Here is a 17,827-nt window from a genome sequence, read left to right on the forward strand (position 1 = left end):
CTCGCATCCGGACAGTTCCGTATCACCAAATGTTCATTATTTTAATTAGTATTTATTATCATCGCAACCATAGAAGTGAATGCATTGTGAAAATTTGAACTACGAGTATCTACCTTTTACAAATCCGTATTTTCGTCCAAAGTGAACATTCTACTGCGACGCATTTACTGTGAGTGTCAATAGATCGGCAGATAGAGGTCGGGTTTCACGAAAAATCTTTTTAACAGCTAAATCCTATTCTGTGTAGCTTTAAGTCCGACTGATAAATCTAATTTATTAGTTATTTCATACGATCGCAGTACCAAAATATTGGCCAAGTGTGAGTCGAACTTGCACAACGAAAATTCCGTACCACCATTTTTATTATTAATATTTGTTCTTATAGTAGCTATAGCAGCTATAGAAGTTAAGAAATTGTGAACATTTATACTGTTATCACGTTACGGTTCAATAGATTAAACTAAAAATGTACCCCATTTATTTTCAAGGTTTTTTTTTTCAGTACGTATTTGTTTTTAACAGCGGCCGCTATTAAGTATGTATACGCTGTAAAAATCCAGTGTCTATCTATTACGATTCACGATATAGAGCCCTGTGACATACGGACTGACAACGGAGGCTTAGAGGGTTTACGCTTTGGATACGGAACCTTACAAAGGTGAAAAATAGTATTTTCAGATAGAAATTCAACGAAACTTCGTTTTCGGATTTGGAGAGTGGACTTCCTAGTATGAACGGTATTTAGAGGCAGGCATTGTAAAACGTAAATCCGGTCGATTAGAGAATGTGTCAGTTAGTGCCAGTTGAACAATAATAGAAATGTAGATAGTAATACTTGTGTTCAGTATTTCGGACTGGCTGAAATACTAATATAAAATAAAGAATAAATTCAGAATTCCAAATGTTGACGTTTCGTTTACAAACAGTCATTATTCCGAACTCGTCACGGGACGATATATAATTATTATTTCTTACGGAGGGCCTCGGGAGGACCCATTCGGAGGACGAGTTTGTGTGTGCTGCATTACGGTCGATCGGTCGCCAAGGGAAGCAGACGGCACCACTCATCGGTATTTATATACTTTTACACCTGCACTATTTACCACTAGCGCACAAGGATACAATATTATCATTCGGAAATATACCAGGGACCTAAAATCATACAACCTGTTTGTATCGTTTCTAACATCTGAATAAAACTAGAGTAAAGAAAACAGAAATTAGTTAGACATACTTGGAGGGAAGAGATGGCCCAGTGCCATCATTGCGGGCACGGTGAGGATTCCGCACAGCACACGCTGCAGTACTGCCCAGCGTGGGAGCCGCAGCGGCGGATCCTCGTCGAAAAAGTGGAGCCGGATCTCTCTCCGTCGGCCAGAATAGTGCTACGGTATTCCCTGCCTGTCGTAAGAGGCGACTAAAAGGGGGCTTCCGGGGTTGCGGACGGTAAGAGTGGGAGCTCGAACCGCCCGGCCAGCGGCCCTGGGTAGGACGGCGATATGTGTGGTCGCATACCGTCGTACGGACCAGACGGTGTGGCGAGCGTCAAGCTCACCTGGGCGGAGCCCGACAGGGCAACGCGCTAAGAGGATTCCGCTTGCGTTCCTTTGGATTCGATCCCGTACCATCGAGAAAAAAAAAGACGAAATAAAAAAGAAATTTTTACTTTTTTTTTTTTTAACTTTTTTTTTCTACTTGAAAAGAGAGAAAATAAAGGAAAAAAAAATTAACAATCAAAATGAAGTTTGAGTGCTGTAAATCAACTACTGATATAGCCGTCGGCGCCCTTCTATGTAGCAAATGCAAACATAACTATCACGTCCAGTGCTTGTACCCAACCGAAAAAAAACCAGTAGCAGCTGAATTCAAGAAAGCTTGGGTGTGCCCTGACTGCAAATCCAAACAACCTCGTCAGACAAATAACGACAACACCCCAGTCAGGCCACTGCCCCGGTCGCAGCAAGGAATGGATAACGTAAACTCACAACGCGGCGGCTCTAGCACCGTGTCACCCCCCACGCCAACTTCTAGTTGCAGTGACACCGCAGATCTAATAAGAAATATAATGGCATTGGAAATCAAACAACTTAAAGAGGACTTTCGTAACTTACTATCGGAAGAATTGAAGCCAATCAGAAATGAAATAGAAAACATCAAGGAATCCTTAGGTATATTTAACATGCAATTTGAAAATCTCACAAAGCGGATGGACAAGGTAGAAGCCGATATAAAAATCTATAAATCAACGACCGTAGATGTTAACCACCTGAAATCATCAATCGCGAAATTGGAAAATGAGAACAATTGCAGTGAGCAATGGTCCAGGCGCTCCAACATTGAAATATATGGGATTCCGGAAAAAAAGAACGAAAATTTGCTTCATATATTAAAAACGATATCTGATAGAGCTAAATTTAATGTTGACCCAGCATCCGATATAGACTTTATTACGAGAGTATCACCAAGAAATACAGATACAAAAAAAGTTAAGCCAATCGTAATACGCTTCTTGGCCCGATATAAAAAAGACGATTTTCTATCTCAAGTCAGAAAACTAAAACTAAAAGCCAGTGATATAGGATATACTACTTGTGAAAACTATATTTATTTCAATGAACACCTGACTAGCTCTAATAAAACACTGCTACGTCGTGCAAAAACCATAGCGAAAGAAAAACAATATATTTATGTTTGGGTTAAAAATTGTGCTATATTTGTCCGACGTAATGATACTAGCCCAGTTATTCTTATATCAAATGAACAAGATTTAAACAAGATCAAATAAAAGTAGCTTTATTTAGTTTTACTTCACTCATTGGTTATAACAACAGGATTACTAAACATTTAATAATTAAAAGGTATTCTGGACTAATTACATTACCATATTACTACTTTCTCGTTATGTTGCTTACATTTACTTTGTTTTTTCTCTGTATAATATCCGATTATACGCTCGGGTGCATCTCTGTTATCTATAAAATAAATTATCATGCTTTGTTTTGTAAAATCGTACACATATTTTTAAATTACTTAAAATCGTGGTATCTTCTATGTATTACACTCTTATTTTTCCATAATTGCGTCACATAAGTTGTTACTATATTATCAAAACGTGCGCGGGTTACGCACCAAGACTAATATTTTATTTCTGAATTCATTGATATCCAATTATGATATAATCTGTCTAACTGAAACTTGGCTCCTACCGGGCATATGCGATTCAGAAATGTTTGACAATCGGTATAACGTATATAGATGCGACAGAAAATATGATGCTCGTGGAGATAGTCTCGGCGGAGGTGTCTTAATAGCCGTGCGCCGAGGGCTACTTGTTCACCATACAACATTTATCCCATTCGAAAATGCTTCTGCTGAGGCTGTTGAGATAATAATAGCTGGGAAACACTCAAATCGGCTTCATATATCCTGTGGATACTTTCCTCAAAATTCGCAACACGCAGACGCCCTCAGATATTTTTGTGATTTTACTACAGATATTGTTTTAAATAATCCAGATGACGAATATCTTATAGTAGGTGATTTCAATATCCCTGGTGCTAAATGGACTACTGATTCAAATTCTAATGTATACCTAATAAACCCATCCGTTAAAGAGACGACAATTAATACTTTATACAACTTCTTATGCACTACTAACCTAAAACAACACAATACCATAACCAACACAAATGGTAGAGTACTTGATCTGATAATCTCCACTAATAACTGCATCATTAAACGTTGTGACAATCCGCTAGTTGCAGAGGACGGTCACCACCCAGCCCTAGAAATCAATATGCTGACAACTTCCATACGCATTATGCAAACTAAGACGCGATTAGTGAGATTGTTCCACTCAGGGGACTACGATAAGATCAATGATGAATTGTCTAAAATTGACTGGCGAAAAACTTTAAACTCAAATGACATAGAATTGATTGTACAAATCTTCTACGATACTATTAATGATTTAATTGCACAACACATTCCAACTACACAGCTCGGCAAGAATCCTCAGTTTCCTAATTGGTACTCTAAAGCCTTGATAAAAATTACGAAAGAAAAGCTCAAATACCACAAAAAGTGCAAAATTTACGGAAGAATTGCAGACTATAATTCATTTCATATACTGCGTGAACGTGAAAAACGAATTCAAATCACTTGCTATGAAAATTTCATTTCGAAATCAGAAACTAATATAAAACGAGATAGCAGATTTTTCTGGTCTTATGTGAAAGGTAAAAAAGATTGTACGGCATTACCTGATACAATGTTTTTGAACAATGCATCAACTAGCAATCCTCAGGAAATTTGTGAATTATTTAATAAACACTTCCACTCAGTTTTTGAAACAGACACGTCCTCTACAAGTACCGTGTCACAACAATCACCAGCGACATTTACACTCATTGGATCCTTAAAGTTCAGTCCTACCACTATTGAAAATTATTTGAAACACCTAGATATAAAGAAAGGCTCTGGACCTGATGGTCTGCCTCCGGTTTTCCTTAAAAAATGTAGCAAAACTCTAGCTCTCCCACTATTTATTATTTTTGAACTCTCATTAAGGACAGGCCATATGCCCTTGATATGGAAACAATCCTATGTCACTCCTATATTTAAGTGTGGAGATAAACATAACATCATCAACTACAGACCTATATCTAAACTTAATGTTATAGCTAAACTTTTTGAAAAAATAATTTACGACTGCATTTATAGATATTTGAGACCTATGATTATAGAGCAACAACATGGATTTGTAAGCAAAAAATCCACAGAGACTAATTTATGTGAATTTGTTCAGCAAATCGCATCTGCCATGGATGGAGGATCTCAGATGGATGCGATATATACTGACTACTCTAAAGCCTTTGATAAGGTACGACATTCAGTCTTGGTGCGTAAACTGGAAGCAGCTGGCATACATGGGGATCTCCTTCGCTGGCTAACTTCATATCTTAGAGAGCGTAGCCAAGCTGTCGTTATGAAGGGCTTCTGTTCCACATTCCTCCCAGTTACCTCAGGTTTGCCACAGGGCTCACACCTTGCCCCTCTCTTGTTTAATATATTTATAAATGACATCGTACACATATTTGATCATTCCAACATTCTGCTTTACGCAGATGATATGAAAATTTTTAAGTCAATAAAAACTAACTCCGATTGTTTAGATCTACAGAATGACCTTAACAAATTTATTATTTATTGTAAAAACAATTATCTAGATCTTAATATAAAAAAATGTAATATAATATCATTTTCAAGAAGACCCAACCACATTAAATTTATATATAAACTAGATGATGTAGCTGTTACTCGAGTAAACGAAATAAAAGACTTAGGAATATTTTTAGATAGTAAATTAACATTCAATGAACATTTAAATTACATTATCCCCAAAGCCTTCCGTATGCTAGGCTTTATACTGAGAGTCAGTAAGGACTTTAAACACAGCTCAACGCTCGCTCTTCTATTCAACTCATACGTAAGGTCCTTACTAGAGTATGGCTCGGTTATATGGAACCCGCAATACAACGTCCAAATTTCAAAACTCGATAGAGTCCATAAATTATTTATAAAACACCTGAAATACAGATTCCAAGTGACCAAAGATACCACAACTTTAACAGAAAGACGAACTGAGAGAGATCAGATGTTTTTATACAAGATACTAAATAATTATATAGACTCTCCTTTCTTATTAAGCAATATATATTTGAGATGCCCCCGTGTAAATTCCCGTTGTAGACACCTGTTCTATGTTCCTCCATGCAAGAGACAATACACACGTAATACCTTTTTGTACCGTTCTTGTAACTCTTACAACGAAAAGTTTCAACTTATAGATATCATGAATTGCCCCATTGGTAAATATAAAAGCAACATAAGACAGGTCATTGCAACGAGAAATTCTACTTTACTTTAAGATAATTACTTAATTCTTTAAAAGTAACTCTATCACTAAATATCTCCGTTTTGCTCCAATAGAGTCATCACTTACCAGTAATTTTATGAATAAGATATTAGTGGAAACTTTACTGATATGTGAACTAGCTATATAACCTATCTTTAAGTATCATGTTGTATTGTATGTTTCCTAAATAAAAATAAAATAAAAAAATAAAATAAATAAAATAGTGGCTATTTATGTGCACTATTTGCATGCATTATGCTAATATTGGATTCGCAGAACACGGCAATACCGTGCGGTTTAGTTGATATAATTGTTATTATATACATTTTTATTATGAAACTCAAATCGCAATTGTTTTGTACTGTTCTTGTACTGGTTGGGATACTACCTGAATACATAGATTAGTAAAGATACTTCGCCGCCTTGAAATTGAATGAAGCTACAAACGGCTTATTAGTAAGTTCTTTTTTTGAATTCTTGACAAATAAAAACATTTTTAGAGAAAATTTACGAACAAATAACTAATACTGCGTAATTTACATAATAATTAAATAATTATTTCAAATATTTTAGGGACATTTTAGCACGGAGACGTGGCAAAACTTTTTTACGCAACTATTTCAATTCTCAAAACTGGGTACATATTCTTGTTAGGAGTGAGTAATCTTTATTTATCTATGCCTAAATAATAAAAACTTTTATTTCTGCCTTATAAAAGCACTGATAAGCAATATCATGTTCTAGTTTTGGTAAGATGTCGCCGAAACAGAATTGGGCAATATTATTGACCGTTTAGGGTTAATATTGAAAATTGCGCAGTGAGTGACCCAAAGTTTGAGCGAGTTTAATTTTTTTGCACCATATTTTTCCATTACGTCGTGTAGGGACAGTATTGCACAATATTTTCAGTCGTCACGAAGAGTACACGTGCACACGCAAGATGGAAAAACAGAATCCAAAAGTAAAGGAAAGAGAGTTTATGAGTATTACAGAATTGTTGTGCAATATAATTGCTCGTTTGGATTCAGAACGCCTTTCAATGTCATTGTACAATAAAAAGTATTGTAGAATGTTATCGGTTTAGGGGCCGTGTAAGGGAGACGAGGCGTTCCAACTTAGTTCTTGTATGTATAACGCAATTGAGTCCACCTTTAATAAACCCTGGATATATATACGTACCACCTAGGACTAAGAGTTCTAATTTGTACATCATAATAGGAGTTACATCTGCAATGTACGGGCCTTGAGCGCGTAGACACAGAAGGCATTCTAACTTAGTAGGAATTTCATGCAGAACACTGACAGTATTTAGGACCTATAACAGATGTATTATGTCAGTAAATAATTACCGTCAGTTGAACTACATGCTGATTTGGTACTGCAATTCAACAAATGCCCCTGAATGATTTGCAACTCCAGGACAAAAATCTAAATTCATCATTTAACATGACCTGGGGCGGCAGTCTCGAAATTCTTAACGAAATATCGCTTGCAGAAATCTTTACGACAAATGCAAGTCTCGACTACTCAAATTCCACGCAAAGTCGGTACTTGGGGCATCGATACGATAGCGTAATCCGTATTCATAAAAGGGACAATTTATTTCAAGAAATGTTGCATCTTAAAAAATGTAAGGCAGAATTGGTGACACCTAATGTTGTTGTCATGTCGTCATGCACCTCTTTTGATGTATTTTTTAAACAAATATTTTTTGACCGCACGCTTTTCAATTCTCTCTATTTTTTAAAACCGTTGCACTTAAATCACTACGTATAATTTTAAAACTGTCAAAACTACACCAACATATTTTTATATGGTGTTATCACCATATAAAAATATATCAACAAGAAGTATGCGAATCAAACGAGGTTATCATATCGGTATCATACGAGGTTATCATACCGGTATATCAGGCCGCGAACTTTTCAATCCACCCTCGTAATACAAAAACGCTATTTTTACCCCCCTAAATTAAGTGGAGTCAACTAATTCTCACTTTGTCGGTGTTGTGGACCATAACCTAATTCCCTCTCACTCTGAAAGTAGACCGCGCCCAACAGAGGGACAGTAATATGACAGTAAAAATTATCGGGCTAACCGAATAATACACCGGGTGCTGGCCAAAGCAATGCTTGAACTCAGCAGGATGCTTATCGTTATCATCTTTAAGCTTGTTGGATTCATGTTGATAAGTACTCACCATTAGTTTTTGTACACGGATTAAAAAGATTCCTAAAAATACATTATTGAAGGATGATAATATTTCTATTCGTGATATGATATTCGTGGAAAGCAACCCTTCAAATGCTGAGAGGTAATATGTATAAATATAATTTGAGATTGCTCTTTGATATGCATTTCAAATTTGATGTAATTAAATAATTTTCGATAAAATATTATTTCTACAAATTAACATTGACTGTAAAATATTTATGATATAAAGAAGAAAATAAAAGTAAAAAATGTATAAAATTACAAAAATAAATGGGTAAGAAAAAAAAATACAATATAAATATAAAATATAAATATAAAAATTACGAAGAACAAATTCAGAAAAGAAAAATGTAAAATATGTAAAAAATATATTCAACGGCGACGTATGCTCTCGGGTGGGATCGAACCACCGCCTCTCAGTTTATCACCGAGCGCGCTAACCACTGCGCCACGAGAGCTCTGCTAGTAGAGGGCGAAAAAGCCCTACAGTAACACTGCTGTCTTTTATAAAATATTGATGTATTTTATAAAATATTAAAAGTTTCCTATAGACTCCTAATTCTTATGATGAGAATTTTTAGAAGTTGTAGAACTATTGTGATTCGACGATGCCAGTAGTATCAGTATTTAGCCTTTATTGATATTATGAGGATCTGCCTCAAACAGATCAAAATACATGTAGATACGATTCGGATTAATATGAACATTTTGAAAATACGACCAACATGCTACCGACTACTAATTCTATTATATCCTAAATACTATTATACATAGGCGATAGTATGATATGTAACTTATAACTTGATCAAAATAACCTATAGACTACAATTTACAAAGTTATTATGGCTGTAATATCATGATAAATTTCGAGTAAGCCGTTAAAATTCTTGCCCTCAGAAAGATACTTTGATGTATGTACTCTTATGTGGCCTTGCTCTAGTCTTAAATAAATATAGTTCAAAAAACTAAAAAACACGCTTTTATGATAAAATCAACTAAAAAGTAGAAAATAATTTTCAATCTAGGAATCAATTAAGGAACAGAAAATTGTATAATTGTGAAAAAAGCGTGGAGTGCTCCACTTATTAATTTTCTAAAAGCACCCCACACTTTCCACAATTATACAATTTACTGTTCCTTAATTGATTCCTAGATTGAAAATTATTTTCTACTTTTTAGTTGATTTTATCATAAAAGCGTGTTTTTTTAGTTTTTTGAACTATATTTATTTTATTAATTTTTAGTATTTGTTGTTATAGCGACCATCATTATACTGCCTCGCACGCTCAATGTATGAGCGGGCGGAGGCCGGACCATACTCCCATTTAAAGGGGCTCGCGCCCCTACACGATCGACCACCTACAGGGCGCCCGCGCCCGAACTCCCTGGACTGGCGACCCCCGACCATCAGGGGACCGACCGTCTGCTCAGTAATAACGACGCGACAAGTACCGAACCACCCACTTAACAGTGGGGTTGGTCCATTTTTGATACTTGTTCATTATATTATAATGTTTTAAATAGCATTATATTATTATGAATAAATATTATAAATCCAGGGGGCATTTGACCACCTGAGAATCTGCCCGGGCAAAAAGGGGTACCCTCGAGACCCGAAATTCCTGCCCACCGCCCTTATGTTGACATTGCCGCAATATATGTGCGCCCGAGGGGTAAGACGTCCCAGTGATGATGATGATGAAGAGATAAAGCCCTGTGACTCACGTACAGACAGCGGAGGGTTTCGTTTTATCTTTTGAGTACAAGATGGCATTATAGATATGTTTCAGTACATTTGAGTTATAGGGAAATAAAATTATTATTTTTCAAAACTAAAAACCAATCTAAGTAGTAAGTTTGCCTGAACTCTACCTAAGGCGCTTTCTCTCGCCTCGAAAATCGTTAATCCTGAGGATGTTGATAAGTATTATTAATGGTACAAAATTATTAAAATCGTGTATTGTCATCGGTTTTTGATAATTTTTCAAAATTTTGAATTAAACTGAACGTTCAAAGTGGATAGAAATCGGGTTCAAAGATTCCGTTACTGTTACGTACATACATACAAACATACAACCCAAGCTAATAAAAGCGTGTTAAAAACTACTTTTTACCACCAACATTTTTATTGTAGTCACCAAAAATTCACTATTAAAATAAATGTTCTGGTAAATAACAATTCATAAATAATTATAAATAAACTAGATGACTCGGTGAACTTCGTACCACCTAATTATGATTGACTATCTGTACCCCGTGGTTTCACTCGTGTAATTTATGTATTATGTCCAAAAACTACTGGTAAATGTTAGGAAATGGCCACAGGAGAACAGGAAAATAAAAAATACAATTAAATAAAATTCACTCTACCTCTCTGCACTCTGTTATTTTTACAAACACGCGAAAAGAAGTACCTATAATTTCAATAACGGTTTTTCTAAAGAAACTTTCTCTACTTATAGTACTCTAATGGGGTTGATTGTTGAATAGCTAAAAATGCTGAAACAGGTGTATAAATAGAAAGACCGGTTATAACAGTCTTAAGGGTTGATCTAAAAAAAACAAACAGTGACTCAGATGCTTCATTATGTCTTATGATAATTTTGTTAGTGCTCCAAATTAACGAATTTTAAATTTAAGTTCCATACCCGATTAAACGACCCTAAGGGTTGATTTTCCAAAAACGGTGAAATATGTGTTCTATTATTTTCAACCAAAAAGCTAAATTCCAATTTTCATAGACTTTGCTTCAAAATCTGCCGACTTCTAAACGAAGTGCCTTCTAAAGCCAAATGCAAATTTTTACTGTCTTTGCTTCGAAATTACCGGATTTTAAAATTCCAACCCCTATTTAACCAACTTAAGGGTTGATTTTCCAAATATCGTAAAATAGATATTTAATTACTTTCTATCGAAATCCCAAAAAAACAATTTTCATAAAGTTTTGCATCAAAACTGGGGGACTTTAATACAAACTTTCAACCCTTATTTATTCACGGAAACGCGGTCGAACAGGATAAAAAGTATCCTATGTCCGTTTCCTGGTTCTAAGCTACCTCTCCATCAATTTTCAGCCGAATTGGTTCAGCCGTTCTTGAATTATAAAATGACTTCACGGAAACGCGGTCGAACAGGATAATAAGTATCCTATGTCCTTTTCCTGGTTCAGAGCTACCTGTCCACCAAATTTCAGCCAACTCGGTTCGGGCATTCTTGAGTTATAGTGTAACTAACACGACTTTCTTTTATATATATAGATATTGATTCAGCACGTTTTCGAAAATAACTCAATGATAACAAAATATTTTTTTCAATTTGAATCGCAGCGCCAACTGTTGGGAAAAACTATCATTAAAATAGATTATTATTTAATATTTGAAACTGCGATGGTAGCGAAGTCTGTCGAATCCAATGTGAATCATTCCAAAATCAACAACTAGGCCTTCTTCAGGGCCAAATCCGAAACTATAAGGATAAGCGAAAAATGCTGAGAGGAGTTACGAGGCCGATTTTGATAAAAACTAAAACTGCATCATTACTTTTTTAAAATAACTTTTTCCCAAGCCGGGAATCGAACAAGTTTATTTTGAAAAAAAATACACCCTCTATATTATTCCACTATCTGATAGTGTTGCTTATAAGGGTCAAAATCTGGGAAGTAATGATAAATGACAAACTAAAGGAAAAGCCTCAATTTTAAGAAAATACATATTGTTTTATATTAATTTGGCAGTTAAGTTCCCGCCATTCATCAATTTAAACATTTCGCGTATTAACAATTTTTTGGCTCAATGTGTCATATCATTCGAAATGGACATTTTGTTCATCAAGAATTTATATTTTTATGTCCGACTTAGTAAAGGTTACTTTTAGGACCATTATAATAGATTTAACTTGCTATGGGCGGAGTTTCGTTAAATACAGATGTAAAATTGACAATTTGCGAGAATGTCTTTTTCGAGTCAAATCCGAGTGATAACTAAACAAAGAGATACAGAAAATTATATTTACTGTTGAAACGTAGTTATAAACAACAAACAATAACAATTTGTTATTTAATCACTTGTCTATTTTTATTAAAAAATAAATAATTTAAGTTTAATTCTAAAAACGGCGGTAATTTACTTGCGAAACTATTACTTTCTCATACTAAGCCGTATGTCACGGTTATAACATCGAATAATTAGTTGATTAACCAACAAATTCTTCAATGGTATGACTTACGTATGTTTCTAAAGAATTACACATAATCATTTGTTATGTATAATCCTTAAGGATTAGTATGGCAATGTATGGAAAAATATGTATTTTCTTCAAAATTTTCCTTTTCCTTTAATTTGTCACATAACATTACTTCCGAGAATTTGATCCTTATAAGCGACACTATCAGATGGTGGAATAATATAGAGGGTGTATTTTTTTTAAAAATGAACTCGTTCGATTCCCGGCTAGGGTAAAAGATATTTTAAAAAAGTAATGATGCAATTTTAGTTTTTATCAAAATCGGCCTCGTAACTCCTTTCAGCATTTTTCGCTAATCCTTATAGTTTCGGATTTGACCCTGAAGGCCCGTTTTAAAAATTCACCAAATTCTGGGAAGCCGGGAATCGAACGAGTTCATTTTTAAAAAAAATACACCCTCTATATTATTCCACCATCTGATAGTGTCGCTTATAAGGATCAAATTCTCGGAAGTAATGTTATGTGACAAATTAAAGGAAAAGGAAAATTTTGAAGAAAATACGTATTTTTCCATACATAGGCATACTAATCCTTAAGGATTATACATAAATGATTTATGTATAATTCTCTAGAAACAGACATAAGTCATACCATTGAAGAATTTGTTGGTTAATCAACTAATTATTCGATGTTATGACTATGACATACGGCTTAGTATGAGAAAGTAATAGTTTGGCAAATAAGTTACCGCCGTTTTTAGTATTTATTTATTAATGAAAATAGAGAACTGATTAAATAGTAAATTCTTATTGTTTGTTGTTCGCAACTTCGTTTCAACGTTAAATATGATTTTCTATATCTCTTTTTTTAGTAATCACTCGGATTTGACTCTAAAAAGTAATTCTCGCAAATTGTCAACTTTACATCTGTATTAAACAAAACTCCGTCCATAGCAAGTAAATCTATTTTAATGGTCCTAAAATAACCTTAGCTAAGTCGGACATAAAAATATAAATTATTGGGAAACAAAACGTCCATTTCGAATGATTAGAAACATCGAGCCAAAAAAATGTTAATACACGAAATGTTTAAATTAATGAATGGCGGGAACTTAACTGCCAAATTAATATGAAAAAATATGTATTTTCTTAAAATTGAGGCTTTTCCTTTAGTTTGTCATTTATCATTACTTTCCAGATTTTGATCCTTATAAGCAACACTATCAGATAGTGGAATAAAATAGAGGGTGCATTTTTTTCAAAATGAACTCGTTCGATTCCCGGCTAGGGAAAAAGTTATTTTAAAAAAGTAACGATGCAGTTTTAGTTTTTATCAAAATCGGCCTCGTAACTCCTTTCAGCATTTTTCGCCAATCCTTATAGTTTCGGATTTGGCCCTGAAGGCCCGTTTTAAAAATTCACCCTGTATGTATATATATATATATATATATATATATATATATATATATTCGTTTTAAAAATTCACCCTGTATATATCGCACATAGTGTTGCTTATAAGGATCAAAATCTGGAAAGTAATGATAAATGACAAACTAAAGGAAAAGCCTCAATTTTAAGAAAATACATATTTTTTCATATTAATTTGGCAGTTAAGTTCCCGCCATTCATCATTTTAAACATTTCGTGTATAACATTCGAAATTGACGTTTTGTTTCCCAATAATTTACATTTTTATGTCCGACTTAGCTAAGGTTATTTTTAGGACCATTAAAATAGATTTACTTGTTATGGGCGGCGTTTCGTTCAGATGTAAAGTTGACAATTTGCGAGAATTACTTTTCAGAGTCAAATTCGAGTGATTTCTAAAAAAAGAGATATAGAAAATCATATTTAACGTTGAAACGAAGTTGAAAAACAACACACAATAATAATTTACTATTTAATCACTTATCTATTTTCATTAAAAAATAAATCCCAAAAACGGCGGTAACTTATTTGCCAAACTATTACTTTCTCATACTAAGCCGTATGTCATAGTAATAACATCGAATAATTAGTTGATTAACCAACAAATTCTTCAATGGTATGACTTATGTCTGTTTCTAAAGAATTATACATAAATCAGTTGTTATGTATAATCCTTAAGGATTAGTATGCCAATGTATGGAAAAATACGTATTTTCTTCAAAATGTTCCTTTTCCTTCAATTTGTCACATAACATTACTTCCCAGAATTTGATCCTTATAAGCGACACTATCAGATAGTGGAATAATATAGAGGTGTCATTTTTTTCAAAATGAACTCGTTCGATTCCCGGCTAAGGAAAAAAATATTTTAAAAAACTAATGATGCAGTTTTCGTTTTTATCAAAATCGGCCTCGTAACTCCTTTCAGCATTTTTCGCTAATCCTTATACTTTCGGATTTGGCCCTGAAGGCCCGTTTTAAAAATTCACCCTGTATATATATATATATATATATATATAAAGATAAACGCTTTCTACATTCACAGCCCCACAGTAGAATTACCTGTAATGTGGGTGCCATGGACACATACAAACACCCAGACCCAAAACAGATATCTAAATTCGTCGATCAGATATCTGTCTGGCCGGGGATAGAACGCGGAACCCTTTGCGCATCAGACCGGTATGGTGACCGTTCGGCCAAACGTTAGTAACATGACCATAGCGACCATAATTCAAATTCACATTTGCTGTAAGCATAACGTCTTACCCGGTCATAGTATGGCCGACCTTACAATATTGATCTCCATAATCAGCATAATAAAATTAGCCCGCAAGATGCATATTATGTGAGATGGGTGATGTTGTCCGTTGACATGACATTAGGGGCAATCTTGGCTATTACAATTACGAAATCATGTCTATGATTGATGTAGTTACGGACTGTTGATAGTTTCAACCTTGTGTTTGTGATCAAGTAAATTATATGTGATTGCGCTCATGCGTATAGTTATTATAATATTGAAGGATATGAATTAAATATGAATATGAAATAGGTAAGATGTTTTGGTCTGAACTGCGACAGAATTTCTAGTTTTATTTCTGCGTTTAACAGTAGTTTTACGCGTGTTCTGGTTTGTATGTATATTTGTTTTAATATTATAGTGTAGCAACCGATCATACAGTTTATCTAACGGCGTTAGGTGGACTGTCACTCTTCCGATTGAAAATCCGATCGATTGCACCCTCGTTTGCTGCATATTTTTAAGATGGCAGAATTCGCCACACATGGAGAGGAAGTGGCGAAAGAAACTCCGTATGTGCGCAATTAGAAATCTCTTAAAAAGTAAATCTTATACAATTTTATAAGATGAATAGATTGTTTTATATTCTGTGTGTACGGTATGATATGTTTGCCCAGCGAAATAATCCCACTGTAAATTAAAAATAAATAAATAAAACTCAGAATCTTTTCGCTAATTACAACTTTTAAAATTCCACCAGAATTTGTTTAAGACCTCTAAAATTCGAAGTTCATAGAAGAGTATTATTGTTACAGAATAAGAGAATAAGACAAACGGTCGTTACGTCAAAGCTGTAAGGTTAAAACGGGGATAAATGTTCACAATTTAATATAAACAAAGAAGAAATAAATGAAATCATTTAGCCGGAAAAATACTTTCAAGGAGCCTTCCTTATTTATTCGCGATAAATTGGCTTAGCAGAATTACTCAAGAGCTTGTTTAAGTTCTTTCATTTCATTACTATCATTAATTTTTAGAGTTCCGTACCCAAAAAGTAAAAGCGGAACCCTATTATCAAGCTTCCACTGTCTGTCCATTTGTCCGTGTGATACACGTCTCTATCTAATGAATCGTAATACATAGACACTTGATTTTTTTACAGAGTATTTATCAGGTTGGCTGCTTCACTTTGGGACTGGCTGAAATACTACAAAAAGTAATATAAAATAAAGAGTAAATTATAATTTGAAATGTTAACGTTTCGTTCCCTACTTTTTCGTTTGTGTGTGTTGCAAAACAGCTGACCGGTCGCCAAGGGAAGCAGACGGCACCACTCCTGCTATACACACACTTTTCACCTGCATTATTATAGCTAGTACCCTCGTAGTGTAATACCCTCGTAAGTGTTAGACCGGTATACTGACCGCTGCGCCACGCGGGTTGTCGGAGTATATAAATCTATCAGTGGCAGTGAGTGACCTTTTAATTTCAAATGCGCTGTACTATCGTATGTTAAACCAAGACATAAATACATGCACTTGGCACGAACATACTAAGATATGCAGAAAAATAATGACAAAGTAGTACATTATGGAATTGAAAACAAAAACGAAATAAGAATAAAATCGAGAAAGACGATCCACTTGGTGCCACCTCTTGCTCGAAACTTGGCCCATAATGTTAATAGTCGTGAAATATGTGTATTGAATCCTTACGATAACTGGGTAGAGAAAAACAAAACACTACCATTATTTTTACCGCAGAGATTTCAATAATTTGTCATGATCGCAAATATCTGGGGTCAGTAAAAATACCTCGTCGTCAATCAAATACGGTCCCACTGCTTGGCAAGGGTCTCATCTTAGAAGGGGAGGTATTTAAGCCATAGGCCATCGTGCTACCCAAGTGCAGATTGGCAAACTTCACACGCCCTATAGAACTTCATCGTCCTATTATTAGACCTGTTTTCCTGTTGTTTTCATCTATTCTACAGATAAGATAAAGTAACTTTAACGAATAGTTTCTTTTACATATAAATTACGTCACAGCTGAAACTCCCATTTCTTTAGTGCAAATAAATAAGTCAATATAAAAAAGATGATGTTCATAATGACATGAAGAGCGGTTTACTAATTATATAAGTAATTTGTATTAAATATGTTAAAAGATAATAGCCACCAAAATAATATCATTATTTAACTGACAAAATATATACGTTCTTGTGTCTATTTTTTTTAACTCCATAAGCGCATACATCAAAAATTTAATAGCCGTCATGATATTATCAAATACCGTATTACTAAAGCTTCTACTAGAAAGCGGGCAAACCACTGACGATAAGCTAGCTGATAAAATTTAGCCCTCCCAAAGAACAGTAAGATAAATTGGATCAAACATCTCTAATAAAATAAGAGAACCACTCAGCTAATTGCTTTTAGCTGCCAATTAATATTTTCTGCACTAATTTCAAAGATTATGCTCCGTCGTTCCTTATAAAGATAGCGACTAAAGGAAAATAAACAAAAGTTAAAAAAAGTATGAGTATTTATGACGCCAAATGTATTAAAGCACAAATGTGTCAGATGTCTATTAATATTATTTTGTACTCACTATACTAGGAACAGGAAAGATTCCGAATCGATGGAATTTCGTGAACGGTTTCCACTTACCATACTTGTTTGCTACTTCTACAGTGTAAAAAACCCTCAAAAAGTTCTATCTGCGATAAAAACAAAGTAATATATGCAGAAAAAGAATGTACTGAGCTATATCTGTACATTTCATAAAAATCTTTTCCAGTAAATCGACATTACAGACATTATCGACAGTAGAATATTATGCACT

General features: G+C 34.4%; 1 non-coding gene across 1 annotated transcript; it reads right to left on the bottom strand.

Annotated features, from left to right (window-relative positions):
* Nucleotides 1–8,517: 8,517 nt before the first annotated feature.
* Nucleotides 8,518–8,589, bottom strand: TRNAY-AUA (transfer RNA tyrosine (anticodon AUA)). Its single transcript has one exon. It is a non-coding gene; the product is annotated as a tRNA-Tyr (tRNA).
* Nucleotides 8,590–17,827: the final 9,238 nt, after the last annotated feature.

Source organism: Epargyreus clarus, unplaced genomic scaffold (genome assembly GCF_041222505.1).
Source record: "Epargyreus clarus isolate Ecla_fem2 unplaced genomic scaffold, WU_Ecla_fem_2.2 ptg000007l, whole genome shotgun sequence".
Classification (NCBI taxonomy): domain Eukaryota; kingdom Metazoa; phylum Arthropoda; class Insecta; order Lepidoptera; family Hesperiidae; genus Epargyreus; species Epargyreus clarus.